The 16,341-nt window shown below is 38.3% G+C and overlaps 1 pseudogene; it reads right to left on the reverse strand.

Annotated features, from left to right (window-relative positions):
* Nucleotides 1-15,305: 15,305 nt before the first annotated feature.
* Nucleotides 15,306-15,900, reverse strand: LOC121824008 (small ubiquitin-related modifier 2 pseudogene; annotated as a pseudogene).
* Nucleotides 15,901-16,341: the final 441 nt, after the last annotated feature.

Below are 16,341 nucleotides of genomic sequence, written 5' to 3' on the forward strand. Positions count from 1 at the left end.
AAGGGTTCATATTTCCACGTTAGGTGTACATGAAGCAACTCCAACGTTTGTCCATGGTTTGCTGGTATCTAAACACAGATCATGGATCATTGCTTCTGCCAGAGTTGACTTCCCTGACATCAATTTATTCAACCTAAGACTTTGGCTATGTTGTTCCAGTGGGTTAATTAAATGCTAAAATTCTTGTATTTTTATATCTAAGAAGTTCTTAAAACTGGATGCATTTGGAAAGAGAGTAATCTAAATTACAGAGGAAGAAGAAAAACTGATCTGGAAATGCTTTTACAGCCTATTTTATTTACAGAATAGATAACAAAAATGTTATTAGAACAAAGCACATTAAAAAAATAATTCCCAAGTCTACTCCAACAGCTATGATTCTATAGGCCAGAAGTTATAGGAGAAGGGAAACAGAAAGTAACTTGAAATACTAGCTGTTGCCTTGTCCTGCACATGGTCTTTGAATCTGGCTGGGGCTACCTGAGAATGAAGAAATATCAGACACTAAGCAAACAGCAGATATATATATATATATATATATATATATATATATATATATATATATATACATATATATATATAAAAGCTGGGATGGGGTGGGCGCTTTGCCTGTTAATATGGAAGAGGCCTACAATACAACCTGGAAAAGCAGCGTATTTATTATGACAGCACAAGAAGTGGGGGTTAGCCGGTCTCAGGAGAAGATCTCTGTAGGGGAGCAGTCTCAGGTTGCACTCATCCAGAAGGCAGAAACTGTTATTGCAAGTGTTTGCTTATACCATCGATATCAGCACACAGACCAGAGGAAGGCTTTGCCACTTTCTGGGAATCTGAGCCATTGGGGTCCTTGGCATGGCTCGATTCATGTCATCAATACATGTACACCCAGGACATCATCTGTTCCTACACAAGCTGCTCCCCACAGAAGAGAGTCCAAAGATGCATTAGAATTGTATAAATAGAAGAGCTACAACTAGAGTCTAGCCTACTAAAAAAAATTGGCTTCTTTCCCACAAATCTAGTAATAGTCAGATGGACTAAGTACTGTGTAAATTCTACACATTAGAGTTTACCTAACATTGTTTATTATTTTATTTTTATATTATACCATTTTCCTTTTTGACAATTTTAATTAAAATATAATTGCAATTTTCCCCTTCCCTTCCTTCCTTCCAGCCCCTCCCAAGTTTCTTCTCTTCAACCCTCTCATGTCCCCCAACTTTCAAGCTGATAGCCTCCTTTTCTTTGATTATTATTGTTCCACATGTATATGCATATAAAATCAAATGCATCTAGCTACCTGTACATGATTTTGGGTTTTAGTCTCTATCAATTTTCTGCAGTGAACCATGGCCACACCTAACAGTGACCTTTGAATTTTCCAGAAGGATGATGGGGCCACACAATGATGATTTCACATGGACTATGACATCATTAAGCTCACAAACACCACCTAAAGATTGGCTTTGAACTACAAACTACTCAGGACAATTTTGAGATGGCTAGTTGAGGTGATCCGCCCTCATAGACTACTCTAGGCATAACTTGAGGCAAGCCCTGTACTTTCCCATTAAGCAGAGACTGGACAACAAATGATACAGCTACCTCTCCCAGGACTTGACAATTAACCCCAAATTTTTCTTTTCAGGTACCCCTAAAGATGCCTTTACCCCCAGATAACAGGAAGTAAATTTAAGAATGTGACACCCACATTCCCAAGATGGGGGTGGGTGGTTTTTGGTAATTCAATGAATTGCACATACATTGTTTTGGTGGTTGATTACAAATTTTTATTGGCAATGGTCAAGAAAAAAGCTAAACAAAGGAGATTAGATTTAGAAAGAGAAAAAAAGATATAAATATGATAAGACAAAAGTTAGATTATTGAATCTACTATGGAAAAGATATAGAAATGATAGGATAAAAAGGTAGATTATTGATTCTACTCTGAAAAGGAAAAGGGAATATAGATATAAGATAAAAAGGTAGATTACTGAATCCACTTTTAAAACGTAACTACTAATTTTAGTTATTTTACATTGGATTGGATTTTTGTATATTGTATACAAATTGTGTACATTGATACAAAATTGAGATTATTTTTGTTAGAATATACCATGCATTTATTTTTAATCTTGTTCAAGGTATTGTACCTATATAGTTCACTTAACAATGTAGCAAATTGCTAGTCCTTGAATGTTATTACAAACTAATTAGGATATAAAGAAATGAAAGTTAGTAGTTACTCATTACAATCAAACTTGTAGTCATGTTAGGTATGTTTTCAAGATCAGAAATATATTTTAGATAAACATGCCATCTTCAAACACTTCAGAGATTTGCAAAATATGGCATTTAAGATGCTTTAATAACATAGATTTTTTTTTTATGACAATGAAGCATGTCTGCTCCTGGGAGCACCAATCCACTTCAGAGAAGATGATGGACATGGAAGAAACTCCTTTTTGAGTTTACTTTTTGTGGCAAAAGTTAGCCACTGGACAAGAAAGTGCCCTTACCTTGACTGCTGACAGTATGCTGTCCAAATGGACAAGTAGGTCACAAAAGAAAGAACAGCTGAACCTTGCCAAGACAAGGTAGGACAGCCCTTCTGGGTTGCTTCACAGATAAGCCTGTCAGATATTCCAGACCTGTAGAATGAAGATGGATCCCCCAATGTTGCAGAGGAACCTTGGGTGACTGTCCAGGCAGCCAGCTGTTTCTGTCATTTCTCACATTATTTTGGAAGTCCCTTGTTTGCAACTCCTGTTTATAGGTAATATTAATTCCTTCTTGGGTTTCTGGTGAAGTCGAAGACTAGCTAGTGATAGTATTCCTTGTTAAAAAATTCAGAAATAAACTCACTTAGGAGATGTAAAGTGTATAAGTTTGAAAGACATCAAAAGATAGTTTTTGGTTGGTAATACAAGTTAAATAGAAAGTGAATTAGTACCACATTTTGGACTCACCAAAATAGGATAAATAATGGAGTATTTTGTCTGAATTTATCAAGTGTTTATGGACTGGACATTGTTAATTTAATTATTGACTGCATAGTTATTGTACTTATTGTATACAGTTTTTCTTATATTAATTATAACCTTTTACTATTTTAGACAGAAAAGGGGAAATATGGTGATATATTGTTTGTAATGTACCAAATAAAGCTTGCCTGAAGAGTAGAGGACAGAGCTAGCCACAGAGTTAGCCATAGAGGTCAGGCAGTGGTAGCAAACACCTTCAATCCTAGCACTCAGGAGCCAGAGGCAGAAAGCCTTCTGGATTTCTGTGATTTCAAGACCACATTGGGCTACATGAAATTAATCCAGTCTAAAAGAGAAACATAGCCAGGCAGTGGTGGCACACATCTTTAATCCCAGCACTTGGGATCACACACCTCTAGTTCTAGCATGAGGAAGGTTGAAACAGGAAGTGATATGGCTGCCAGAGAAAGGAATACAAGGCAGAAAAACTCACACTCTTTCAGGCTCAGGAGTTGGTGAGGTAAGAGATGGTGGCTGTGGCTATTCTGCCCTTCTGATCTTTCAGCTTTCACCCTGATATCTGGCTCCAGGTTTTTTTTTTATAAGACCATTTAGGATTTGTACAACACATGTGAAGACAGTGATAGATTTATGTGTCTTCAGCCAATATACATCAAAGTGTAGCATCAACCTGAGTCTAGGAAAGGGAAGGAATGATTCTCCTTCATCTGTACAAAATGCATAATCCTGCCATTATCTTTACTTCAACCTCCAATACTGTGGGAAGACAAAGATGTGTTTTTAACCACCTGGCTTACAGCCCTATGATAGAGCAACCAAATGTAAGGGTTAAACCTTGACCAAAGGTGAGCAACTTCAATACAGACTGGCATCTTATGGGCAATGGTAAATCTGCAGTTTCAACTTAATCAGATTTAGAAAAGCAGACACTTTGTGAGTATATCTGTGATGGTATTTCTAGAGAGATCTGAGAGGAGAATATTCATCCTGGATATGGGTTGTGCCATCTCAGGGGGTAGGAGCTGGATTATAGAACTTAAAGAAAGCACAGTGTTGTTCTCTGCCATCCTGATCACAAGCACAATGTAAAGAACTGACCATGCTCCTGCCACTATGTCCTCCATGATGGGTTATACCAGCAAACCATGCCCAAAATTAACTCTTCCTCCCTTAAATTGCTTTTATCAATTACTTTATCAAGCAATTAAAGTAAATACACCATGAAGAATTTTGTGAAGCACCTACTTTACAAAATGATAACTACTCAGACATGAAGTGATAATGAGTCATGAAAACTGATGGAAATTCAACAAGTAAAGCTATAGACTGGAAATTGTCTGAAATGAATTAACAATCTATCCTCCTAGAATCAGTACCAATTCTTAACAAGACGGGCTGTCTCATTGATTAAATAGACAAAAACCCCTCCACTAGCTGCTGCTTAGATTTCAAGCAACTAACTAGAAGTCTCTGAATTCCATTTCCCCATCTGTAAAATTAAGCTTATAATAATTTCCCCTATAAAATTCTCCCAAAAGAATGTGACCTTTCAAATATGGCAGCACAAGAATGAGAGCTTGTAAATTAGCTATTGGCACTGTTGTCTAGTCATCTGTAATCCGTGTGTCTTTTAAAAACTTGTTCTCAAAAAGAAAACTTGTTCTCATTATCACAAATTTCAAATTTCATTTTCTTTTGTCTTTCCTTCAGCACAGACATTTGACAACATTCTTTTGTCAACTGAGTCTTCTAAGATGACTGTTCTGGCAGGCATGGAGGCAGGCAATTGGGAGAAAGGCAGATTCTCGAATAGGCAACTTAAATTTTTCAAATGGTAAGGTTTCAGTAAGCAATCCTTAATTGCTCATTGTGGCTCACTTGCAAATCAGCAGAGTTGGGATTAAAGAGGGTAAGAGCAGGTGAGCATGATCATAAGGCTCTATGTATGTATGAGATCATTCTAGTGTTAAATTCCCAGCACAAGTTAGTGTATGCATTGCTCTGCTATAATATAGGTTCATGTACTCAACACTAACAATTTCATTTACTTTAAACCCTTCATTCAAATTTTCAAAAGCTTTCTTTACTTTATTTTTGAGACTTTAGTTTAATTAACATTTCTTGCTTCCCTTTTTTTCCTCCAAGCCCTCCTTCAAATTCATGTTCTCCTTTTTCATGTATTGTTATCACATGCATACATATGTATATATATTTTCATATCCATATATCTTCTTAAATATAATCCATTGAGTCCATATAATCTTACTTGTTTATATGTTTTAACAGCTGACCATTTGGCACTGGTCTAGCAATTGGTTTATACTTCCTTGGCGAGGACCACATTTTCTGTCCCCAGCTTTACTCAGTTCATTGTGTAGGACTGAGGTTCCATGTGCATTCCCCAAAGCAGATTGTTGTGTTCCTTGGTGTCCTCATGTTTGAGCAGTTATGTTGGTGAAACTTTATGGGAATAGCTTCTGATGTTAGTAAGAGACACCATCTCACAGAAAACACCCTGATTCTCTGACTCTTACAATATTTTCACTACCAGGCCCCTTTTACAATATGCCCCGAGTCTTAGATGTGGGAATGTTTTGTACATGCATCCACTGGGAGAGGCTTCCACAAGTCTGAATTATGATTTGTTAAGGTTTTCTGTAGCGTTCTCTGTTACTTGCAATGAGGAGGTCTTTTTTTTAATTAGGGATGAAAACTACATTTATCTATGGATATAAGGACAAATGCTTATGGATTTTTTTTGCTAAAGATTATGATGGCTTTATAAAGTAATGGTTGTAGATACTTTTCCAAAAACCATGATTTTACTAGCACTGAGTAGTTAACCAGGTTCCCAGTACCAAGCATGATGTCCTTCTTGTTGAGCTGGTCTTATGTCCAATTAGACAGAGAACTATTGGTTACCACCCAGGTATGTGTGCCACTACGCACCCATAGGGTTACCATGCAATTATGGTCATTGATGTGATAGGCATCGTAGCTAGGTAGAAATGCTATTAGTCTCCCTCCTTTAGAAGCTTTTCATGGTACCATGAAAGCTAGTCCTTGGTGGCGGCAGGGGAGGGGGTGTTGTAGTCAGTTCTAGCTCAGAAGCCTCTCAGCTGTTTCTTGTGGCTTTTCTACCCATTTATATTGTTGTTTTATGTATCTACTTCCCTCTCCTATATTTACCTCTCCTTTCCCTAGAGAGCCCCCCATTTTTTACATTCCCTCATTATAACATTGTATTCTGCTGTTCCCCTTTGCCCTTCTCCCACCATCATCTGTATTAACCTCCCATCTTACTGTGGTGGACACTGACCTGCTCTTTCTAGTTTTCCATTAGAGTAGAACTGGCATCAGCTTCAGAGTACTAAAAACAGACAGTTCCCCATTGTCAAAGGGATCAAAAATAATCTCACTTTCAGGTAGCAACTTTCCCAAAGGCTTTATCCTTTCCCAGGGTTTCCCACATCCAATGGCTCATCAGTGCGATGGGATAATGCTGTTGTACACTGGTTTAACAAAACACTGATTGGCCAGTAGCCAGGCAGGAAGTATAGGTGGGGCAAGCAGACTAAAGGAATGCTGGGAAGTGGAAGGGGCTGAGTCAGGAGATGCCAGCCAGCTGTCTAGGGAACAGCATGTAATGGCACACAGGTAAAGCCACAGAACATGTGGCCACATATAGATCAACAGAAATGGGCCGACTTTAAGTGTAAGAGCTAGTCAGTGGTATGCCTGAGTTAATGGCCAAGCTGTTTTAATTAATATAAGCTTCTGAGTGATTATTTTATAAGCAGCTATGGAACCGCAGGCTGGGTGGGACTGGAGAGAAACTTTCTGGCTACACATGGGAATGACTCATTGGTGAATGAAGGTGGATGAAAACCTGGACCACATGTTCTATAGTACACAAATGTCATTCTAGCTCCAGAGCTCAACCTGAGGATGACTGAAACCATGACTTTGGTTGCATTCTCAATTCTATTTCTGTCTACTACTGTTTTATCCCTTAATTTCATAAATATTGATCTTATCATCTTTCTTTAATAAGTATCTTATTTAGTAACTTCTCCGTTTGTTTTCCTAGCAAATTGAACCATCACTTAGTCCCATTATTTTCCATAGAGGTGGCCACCATCTGCTGAACCTCAATGTGTTTATATATAGTCCCAGCTACTAGGGAAGATGTAAGATGATCTGAAGTCCAAGGCACAGTTGGACTGCAAGACAAGCCTGAGAAATTTAGAGGGACTCTCAAAACCAAAAGTAAAAAGAGTTTTGGGGGCAGAGTTCAGTGGTAGGCTATTTGCCTAATATGCACGGAGTCCTAGTTTCAATCTCCAATAATAAAATCATTTATGACCACTATAAATATTTGTTTTGGTAAGATTTTGATTACTCTGTAACAATATAATCATACTTTAGCAATCCTTCATTCATTCATTCATTCTTTCATTCATTTTTTAAAGGTGGGGAAGTAGTATATGGAAAGTTTGGAAAAGGGAAGAGATTGGAGAAATGTGATTATATTGTAATCTCAAGAATTAAAGAACAATAAAATAAAATTTAAGAAGGAATTGGCATGAAGTCTAAACAAATGTACATGAGGAACTAGAAATGTCTTTTTCTATGCTAAATCATGGGTAATTCTACAGTCCCATTATCTTCCATCTATGTGTTAAGCCTAGGTCTATATTGGTGACAAGTCAAAATTTACCTTTTGTAAGGACCATCTCTCAGTAAGTCGCCTCCATTTATTTACACAAATTTCACTTGACAATGGTAAGATTTCCCTAGTTAGAATGTTATTAGTTTTACTTTCAATCCAAGGTATGTGCCTATAATAGATAAAACCTGAAGTACAAAGTTTCACAGAATTAATTGAAAGAATGAGGTGTCTAAGTTAAGGACTGAATTCTCTACTTGTCAGCATATAGAACTCTGGAATGTACAGAAGCAGCAACAAGAGGTTCTGAGATAAAACACACAGGTCCCCTTAGGACATGTTCATTATTTTCCAATGATAAAACAGCATTGACTTCTGAAGCTCTGCAGAATGCTTCCTTTCCACATCTCTAGATGAAGTTAGAGAAGTCAAAGAAGGGAGAAAATGACCAAAGTTAACCTTCACTTTACTTGAAAAACGCCTTAGATCACCCCATTACCAAATTCTGCTATTTTAATACAATAAAGAGATCTTTTTACCCAGAATGTGTGGCACAAACAAGAACATAAATATGAAAATAATAAGCTACTTAATGAATAAACAGAAAATCACCTTCGTTTCTTACCCATTAGAAATCTCAAATTGTGCTCTCTAAATACCATGCTTACAGGTATGTACTGTCAATAGGATGTAGTGTAAAATTTTGCCTCTGAACTTTTAGAGTTAATTTTTTTAAAGGAGAGGTGAAAAAAATAAGACCAGATAAACAAACAAGAAGCTGCACCTTCTAATTTTGTGGAATTGTTGCCACTTTCCAGTACATTCCAGCATCCATGGCGATATCTGTAGAACTGCTCTGCACCTTCTTCCATGGCTGCTACAGTTCCAGAAATTACATACTTAACGTTGCTCTGCACTATTGTTTTTAGAGAAGCCCAGTGATAATCTTACTAGCAGTCACATCTAAATCATCAGTTCTGTAAAGCATTGCGCTAAACAAATGCTGCATTCAACAACTGTGCCTATGTTTCCTGACAGCATCTCAACTACTTAAAAAGAAGAGTTGGAGAAAATGATAGACATTCAGTTTCTGGTGAGCCCACCAACCACTGACCTTTTCCAAATATTTCAATATAACCTCAAATAAGCAAAAAAAAAATCTATATTTTTATTATAGGTATAAGCACCATTAATAGCTTTGAAATATAAAATTACAGTGACAGGTCTACTCCTCCACCATTAGGAGAGTGAAGACTCTAAGAAAGAGTAACCCAAGACTTCACCTCATGTGCATTTCAATGGCACTGAGATTCATACTAATTGCCCAAGACCTTTAGCAAAACACTGATATCATAATACCGTATTCGAGCTCTGCAGGATTCTGGAATGGAAGGAGACATTAGAGCTGACACAGCACAGCAGGATTTGGTATAAAGGAATATAGCAAAAGAATGATTTAAATGTAATTCTAACATTTAAATTCAAAAGTGATCTTGTCCTAATATCCTTAGCAGTTTACTACTTACAGTTAATTTAACCTGGAAAATTAGTCATTGCATGAAGCCATGGAAAGGTGCATTCCTACAGATTCTGGATGAATTGACAGTGATCTATTTTGTCTAAATCATCCTTTTTAATTTACATTGCACCTATCTTCCTTTGGAGGTTTATACACTGAGGTCAAAAACAATATTGCCAAGAGAATCTTTAGGAGACAAGGTTGCAAATTGAGTGCAAATATTTAATCTTCCAGAACTTAATTCCGAGGAAACTGAAAGCATTATGATGAAAATGGATAGATAAAGTTAAGAAGGTGAAGGAAATATTCTTTTTGAGGAGACTCAGTAATTCAGTTCTACTGTATTCTTTCAGGTCTAGAGCTGGAACACCATGCCCCACTCTGTGGCTAAGACTTCTGTCCCTTTCACTTACAGACAAATGAAGTCTGCAGGATATGGTTTACAAAATGACAATAAATATGAGAGAAACAGGAAGTCACTATGAATTCATTATTAATTTTTTTTAACCCTGAGAATGTGTGCAAAGCACATTGGACTTTGCGAACTCTGAATATGATGCACAGAAAGGGTTTCCTGTAGCCCAAGCTGGACTCTAATTCCCTACATAGCTGAGGATGCCACTGAGATTTTTATTCTCCTTCTTCACCTCCTAAAGGCTGAGGCTCAAATTCAGAGCTTCGTTAGTACTAAGCAAGGACTTCCATCCCAAATCCAAATTCTTGATATTTGTCAACACTTCACAGTGAAATGTTTTATATAACAGTTATTTTTCTGTGATTAAAAAAATAAACATAAGATATTTTGAATTACAGTATTATGTAATTCAAATTTGCAATATAGAACATATAGTAGTTATATATATATATATATATGAGAAAATAGTGGAAAGGGTTTCAGAGGACAAACAGAAAAATATAACTGTATGGCACATTATGTTATTTTCAGTAGTTGCTATTGCAAATTAAGAGGAAAATTAAGATTTATCTTTTTTAAAATTTTATAAATTTTAAGAGGTTAACCTTTTGTAAAGTTTATGTGCTAAGAGAATCTATCTTCAAAGTATTAAGAGCCTAGCTCTTGATGAGAATCCAGGTAGAAGAACAAGTAGTTGATCATCCAAAGTTTCTAAAGTTTACAAAGACTTTTGTGGATTGAGAAGACAGGAGAGAAAACAAAATATTAGAGGAATGGACAGAACAATGATCTCTGATCAACCTTGACCAGCCAATGTGCTCTCCAGATGATGCACACACTTCAGTGTGATTGATGCACAAGGTTGTTTAAGAATATTTCTTTCTTCTATGTAAAGAAGTGGCCCAATGCAGGCATGACTCTCATAAGCTCTGATATAACACAAGGAAACCATGTCTCTTGGCTAAGAGTATCAAAGATATGAGCCCTGTCTTGGTAGGAATAGCAGTGAATGTCAATGACTATATAAAGATATCTTTCAGGGCTGGAAACACAGTTTAGCAATTAAGTACATGTGGTTCCAAGAGACCTGAATTTTATTCCTAGCGTCCATTTCTGGATGCTCACAATTACCTGTACCTCCAATTCCAAGAGAGCTGACTTCCCTAGCCTCTAAAATCACCTACACACACACACACACACACACACACACACACACACACACACACACACTTAAAAATAATAAATAAATAAATCTTCAAGAGCTATCTTGGTGGAGTGGAGCGACCCACACAACTGGATACTGATTTTAGAGGAAGAACTCTGAGCGCAAGGTAAGGGGAAAAGATGTCAGTGTTAGAATCCTCCATATCCCCCTGAATAAAAGAATCTACAAGAAGCTCAAAGGAAAAATGTTTCTGAAGAGATGCATCATTCGCATGAAATCTCAATTCATTTTCCCACTTTTTTCCTTTCTTGAATCTAAACTAAATCTAAAATTGAGTTTACATGAATTTACTAAATAAGATCACACTTTTCTCCCAAGAAGTTTTAAAGAAGTTCTACTGAAAAACAAACCATTACTGTTTAGGCCACCAGAGGCACACCTTGTCTGGGTTCTTACTATCCAACCTCTCTTTGTGTTCTGTTAACCATTTCCTTATGTTAACTTTGGAGGAACTCTCAGGCTTATGTCTTCAAGCCTCCACCTGTTCAATTCTTCCACCCTATTTTTGCTTACAAAGCCTTGAATCATGCCTGTGACACTGAGAAATCTATTGACTATTCTACATGATAATGATCTTTCTACAGTATGAATAAATAAAATATGTTTCAAACCCCAGCCTTACCAGTTAAGTTACTTAACACTAAAAGGCTCATTTCCTTACATATAAAATGAAGAAAATTGTATCTCTCTTGGTGAAGTACAATAGAAATTTAGATAATGCTTTTACAGTGTTTAGTGGAGTATAAAAAACAAAGTCAGTCCTCACTGTTAGATGGCATTAATATTGATGGTAATAGTGTTCACTTTATACCTCATCACTAACTCCTTATTATTTTCTAATTACTTCAAATTCATTTATTCTCTAGCCTGACATGGTATGCCAGGAACATGTTAATCTTGTCACAGAATTAAACATAGTATCTACAGGAACCCTTTAAATTATATACTACAATTATTCCCATCTTACAAATAAGAGCAGAAGAACAGAGAAACCAAATACCCTGATCTAAACACTGATGAGGGGCAGAACCAGCCCTGAAACTCAGATACTATATTACCCTGTCATTCTTCATCAGAATGTAAAGAAACTGCTCACCTCACCATTATCATCTCTTTCCTAACAGCTTTCAGATTTGTTTCAAACAAATACCTTACTTGATGTCCGTTGTTAAATATGTCTTGATTCTCAGGAAGGGCATATAAAAGTGAAGAGCAGCACCAAAAACTAGAAGGAAGCCCATACACACAAGTTAATTGAAAATATCATGTAATTCTTCTCCCCCCCTCTCTCTTTGTCTGTGTGTGTGTGTGTGTGTGTGTGTGTGTGTGTGCGCGCACACACACACACAAGTGCATGCGCGCTGGTGTGGGTATACTGTGGCCCACTTGTGGAGTCAAGAATACAATTTGCAGGAATTGGTTCTATCATTCCATAACTTTGGTACTGGGGATTAAATTCAGGTTATCAGGTGCTATGGGATGGTCTGTATGTCAAATGTGTTGCTCTGATTGGTCAATAAATAAAACACTGATTGGCCAGTGGCCAGGCAGGAAGTATAGGTGGGACTAACAGAGAGGAGAAAGGAGAGAACAGGAAGGCAGAGGGAGAGACACTGCCAGCCACCACCATGACAAGCAGCATGCAAAGATGCCAGTAAGCCACGAGCCATGTGGCAAGGTATAGATTTATGGAAATGGATTAATTTAAGCTATAAGAACAGTTAGCAAGAAGCCTGCCATGGCCATACAGTTTGTAAGCAATATAAGTCTGTGTTTACTTGTTTGGGTCTGAGCGGCTGTGGGACTGGCAGGTGACAAAGATTTGTCCTGACTGTGGACTAGGCAGAAAAACTCTAGCTACAAATGGCGCCCAACATGGGGCAAGAGTTTCCACCTAAAACCTGAGAAAAAAGATTCTAAAACAGAGCTAAAAACAGTTCCTAGTTGTTTCTCTCAAGTTAGTGGCAGCTTGCGCGTTTGACCTACTATCTACTATGGCGGGTTTCTGGCGTGTGCGCTCAACCTGCGGTTTGGCAGGAATGAGGCCTCTGCAAATGGCACATTAAGCTGCATGGTGGATTTAGCCTTTGCTAGTACAAAACAAAAAGAGGTTTCTGGGCTACACGGTGCTTTGATAGAAGCATAGACCCACTATTTCTGAGAGTTGATGGCTCCCAGAGCTGGCAGAAAACGTACCACCGCCATGTTGGGAAGCTGAAGTGGGCAGAGCCAGCAGCCACAGTGCTGTTTCAGTCTTAAAATGCTGCAGTTTAAAGCAGTAGGTTCAAGGTAATATAAAAAATAAGCCACGTAAAGATGGCTACCACACAGAGAATCTGGATTATGTTCTCTTTGATATTCTTTTTTTTTTTTTTTAATTTTCACAGAGATCCTTTATTAAGCAGGAAAAAAAATAACTGCTTTCTGACTCAGGGAGAAAACAGTGAACGACCTTGCAGATGTAATTTAAGAGAAGGGGAGGTCTGTGTTAGAGTGGACTATGATGGTGTGGGGATAGGGACTGGGACGAGGAAGAAGGGGAAAGGATAAAGGAAAGGAGGCAGAGGCATTTGTCCCAGGGGACAAAAGACTGCCTCTGGATAGAGGACACAGATGTAGCACATAGGAAAACAGCAGTTTATAAAGGTGCAAGGGGAAACTCCATATTAGCATGAGGTTTAATTTCAATTGGGCATGTTAATTAGGTGAACTAAAGGGCATTTTTGATAGCTGGACTTTGGTAGTCAGCCTCAGGAGGAGGTGGCCAAATAAGAGAATAGATCATGGGGGCTAGCTTTAGTAATACGATTTAATGGTTTTAGCAAGGCAGAGGGAATGGGGAGAAGGGCAAAGCCTGCCAAAGCCACATGTCCCTTCAGTCTCCACTACCTCCAATGCTGGGTTTACAGGACACCCAGATTGTTATGTGGATACTGGGATCCAAACTCATTTTCATGGTTGCCCAGCAAGTGCTCCTATCGTGAGCAGGAAAGCTTTAGCTAAGTCATTTTAATAAAGAACACGGCAGTGAAGGTACCTTCAACCTTCAAGCTAAAAAAAGCACAATACTGTGTGTGGAGCACACCTTGAGGCCCCTGCACTCAGGAAGTAGAGGCAGGGGGAGCTCTGACTTCCCAGGTACATGGTGGCACAAGCACACTTATGCACACACACAAAAATGTAGACTTTCAAGACAGGGTTTCTGTCTAACAGCCCTGGCTGTCCCGGAACTCTTTCTAGACCAGGCTGGCCTCAAACTCAAGAAATCCACCTGCCTCTGCCTCCCTAGTGCTGGGATTAATGGCGTGCGACACCACTGCCCAGCAAATGTATACTCGTTAAAAAACTAAAAATGGGTCAGGTGTGGTGGAATATAACTTTAATCTCAGCACTTAGGAGGCAGATGAGTTTCTAAGCCAGCCTGATCTACTGATCTACATTGTGACTTGCAGAACACACACACTCTCCTTAAAGTTATATTTTTTCTCTATACCTCAGGCGTAACATTTACCCCTAAATACCTGGTTTTATTTATTTGACACATATAGATGTTTGGCCTATAGAGGCCAGAGGAGCAGATCAGATCTGCCTAACTAGAATTAGTTGTGAATCACCAGATGGCGACTGGGAACCAAAACAGGGTCCTCTACTGTGCTCTTAACTGCTAAGCCCTTTCTTGTCCCTTTTTAAAAATCAAGAGACGGTCTTACTGTATCACCCTTGTCAGTCTGAAACAGCCATGTAGACCAGTTTGCTTCTGCATTATCTGCCTGCCCCCTGCTTCAAGTGCTAGGGGCTAAAGGTGTGTGCCACCACATCTGACCTTCCCGTGTAAGGCTTGGTTTGGTTTTTGTCTTTCCTTTTTCTTTTCTTTCTTTCTTTTCTTTTCTTTTTTTTTTTTGAGACAGGGTCTCTCTATCTAGCTGTGGCTATTATAGGACTTGTTATGTAGACCTCCCTCCCTAGTGCTTAGATTAAGGGTGTGTGAGACAACACACTTGGCATTAAACATCTTTTCTATTTATGATTCCTCAGAATAAAAAGAACAGCTCATTTTAAACAAGAAGTTTATTTAAACAACAAGATGCTTGACTTGAAGGGAAAACTATCTAGGATCATTTTGTTCAAGAGTAATTTACCCCTACTTAAAGACAGATCGCCCTACATGTAACAGCTACATACAAAAAAGTTATAAAATTGTCCTTGGTTTTACAATGATAAATGAAAAACATTAAAATTCTCCAATCAAACAAGGTATGCAAGGATTTTGTTGTTGGGTTCTTTTGTTAAAACTTTGAGAGCAAAATAACTTACTGGAATATAAAGATAAGAGCTGAATGAGCATGCCACTAATGGAGAAAGGGAGATATTTTCACAGAACCAGTACTTTCCCCCGGAACATCTCCATCTGATGTCAATCAAAACAGAACATTGGCCATTTAGTTTAAAAAAGAAAAAAAAAGCGCAAATGCTTGTGCACATACACCAGTTACTTTATGTACAATAAAGAAATGGGGACAGGAAAATGAAAGAATAGAGAAAACTATACTGTAGTAGTCAGGATGTGGTGGAACCAAATTGTGGCTTTCTAATTGCAAATGTATTCTTGGTCTATAACAAAATTCTGGAGTAAAGTAGTAGGTTCCCTTTTTAGTAGACACCTCCTGTCTGCTGCTGGAACACATCAATCATATCTTCATCCTCCATTTCCAACTGTGCAGGTGTATCTGTTTCATTGATTGGTTGCCCATCAAACCGGAATCTGATCTGCCTCATTGACAAACCCTGTCGTTCACAATAGGCTTTCATTAGTTTACTAAGTGGTGTATGCCTCTTAATCTTAAACTGCACCACAGAACCATCCTGCCCCGTCACCTTCAAATTAATATGATCGTTGTTCTCAGTCTTGACTCCTTCCTTGGGTTTCTCGTAGGCCATGGCGAGCGCCGGGGTCTCCTCAGCTGCCGCTTCACAAAAGAGGTACCAGGTCCACACTGGAGGGGCACACAAGCAGCACCAGCAGCGGCAGAAGAAGGAGGCGGCAGCGGTGGACGAGGCAGAGGGCGCGCGCACATCGTGCGCCTGATATTCTTAACTGATAAAAAAAACATGTGATTACAAAAGCTGTTGAGTTATGTCAAAATGTATATTTTAAAGGTACCTTGACTTCAAAATTTGGATGTAAGGATATGTGGCTTTGGAAAGGAGGCTCTGCTTTTGTTTCCACAGAAAGCCAGAGGCTATGGATGTGCTCCAGATTAAGATACATCAGGTTTGACCAGCCAAGATCCCTTGAAAGGTCTCTGATGACACCATGGCCCAGATGATCCAACATTGAAAGTGGTTTGAAGGCAACTGGCTCAGACAATACAGCCTCATAGACTACTCCATATTCCTAAAATTTTCTTTGTGTCCCCATAAGATACAGCACCCCCTCCAGCAGGAAGTAGTAAGAGAAGTAACACCCAAATTCCCAAATTATATGTAATTTTACTATGTTAAGGTTAA

This window comes from Peromyscus maniculatus, chromosome 19 (assembly GCF_049852395.1).
Source record: "Peromyscus maniculatus bairdii isolate BWxNUB_F1_BW_parent chromosome 19, HU_Pman_BW_mat_3.1, whole genome shotgun sequence".
Taxonomy (NCBI): domain Eukaryota; kingdom Metazoa; phylum Chordata; class Mammalia; order Rodentia; family Cricetidae; genus Peromyscus; species Peromyscus maniculatus.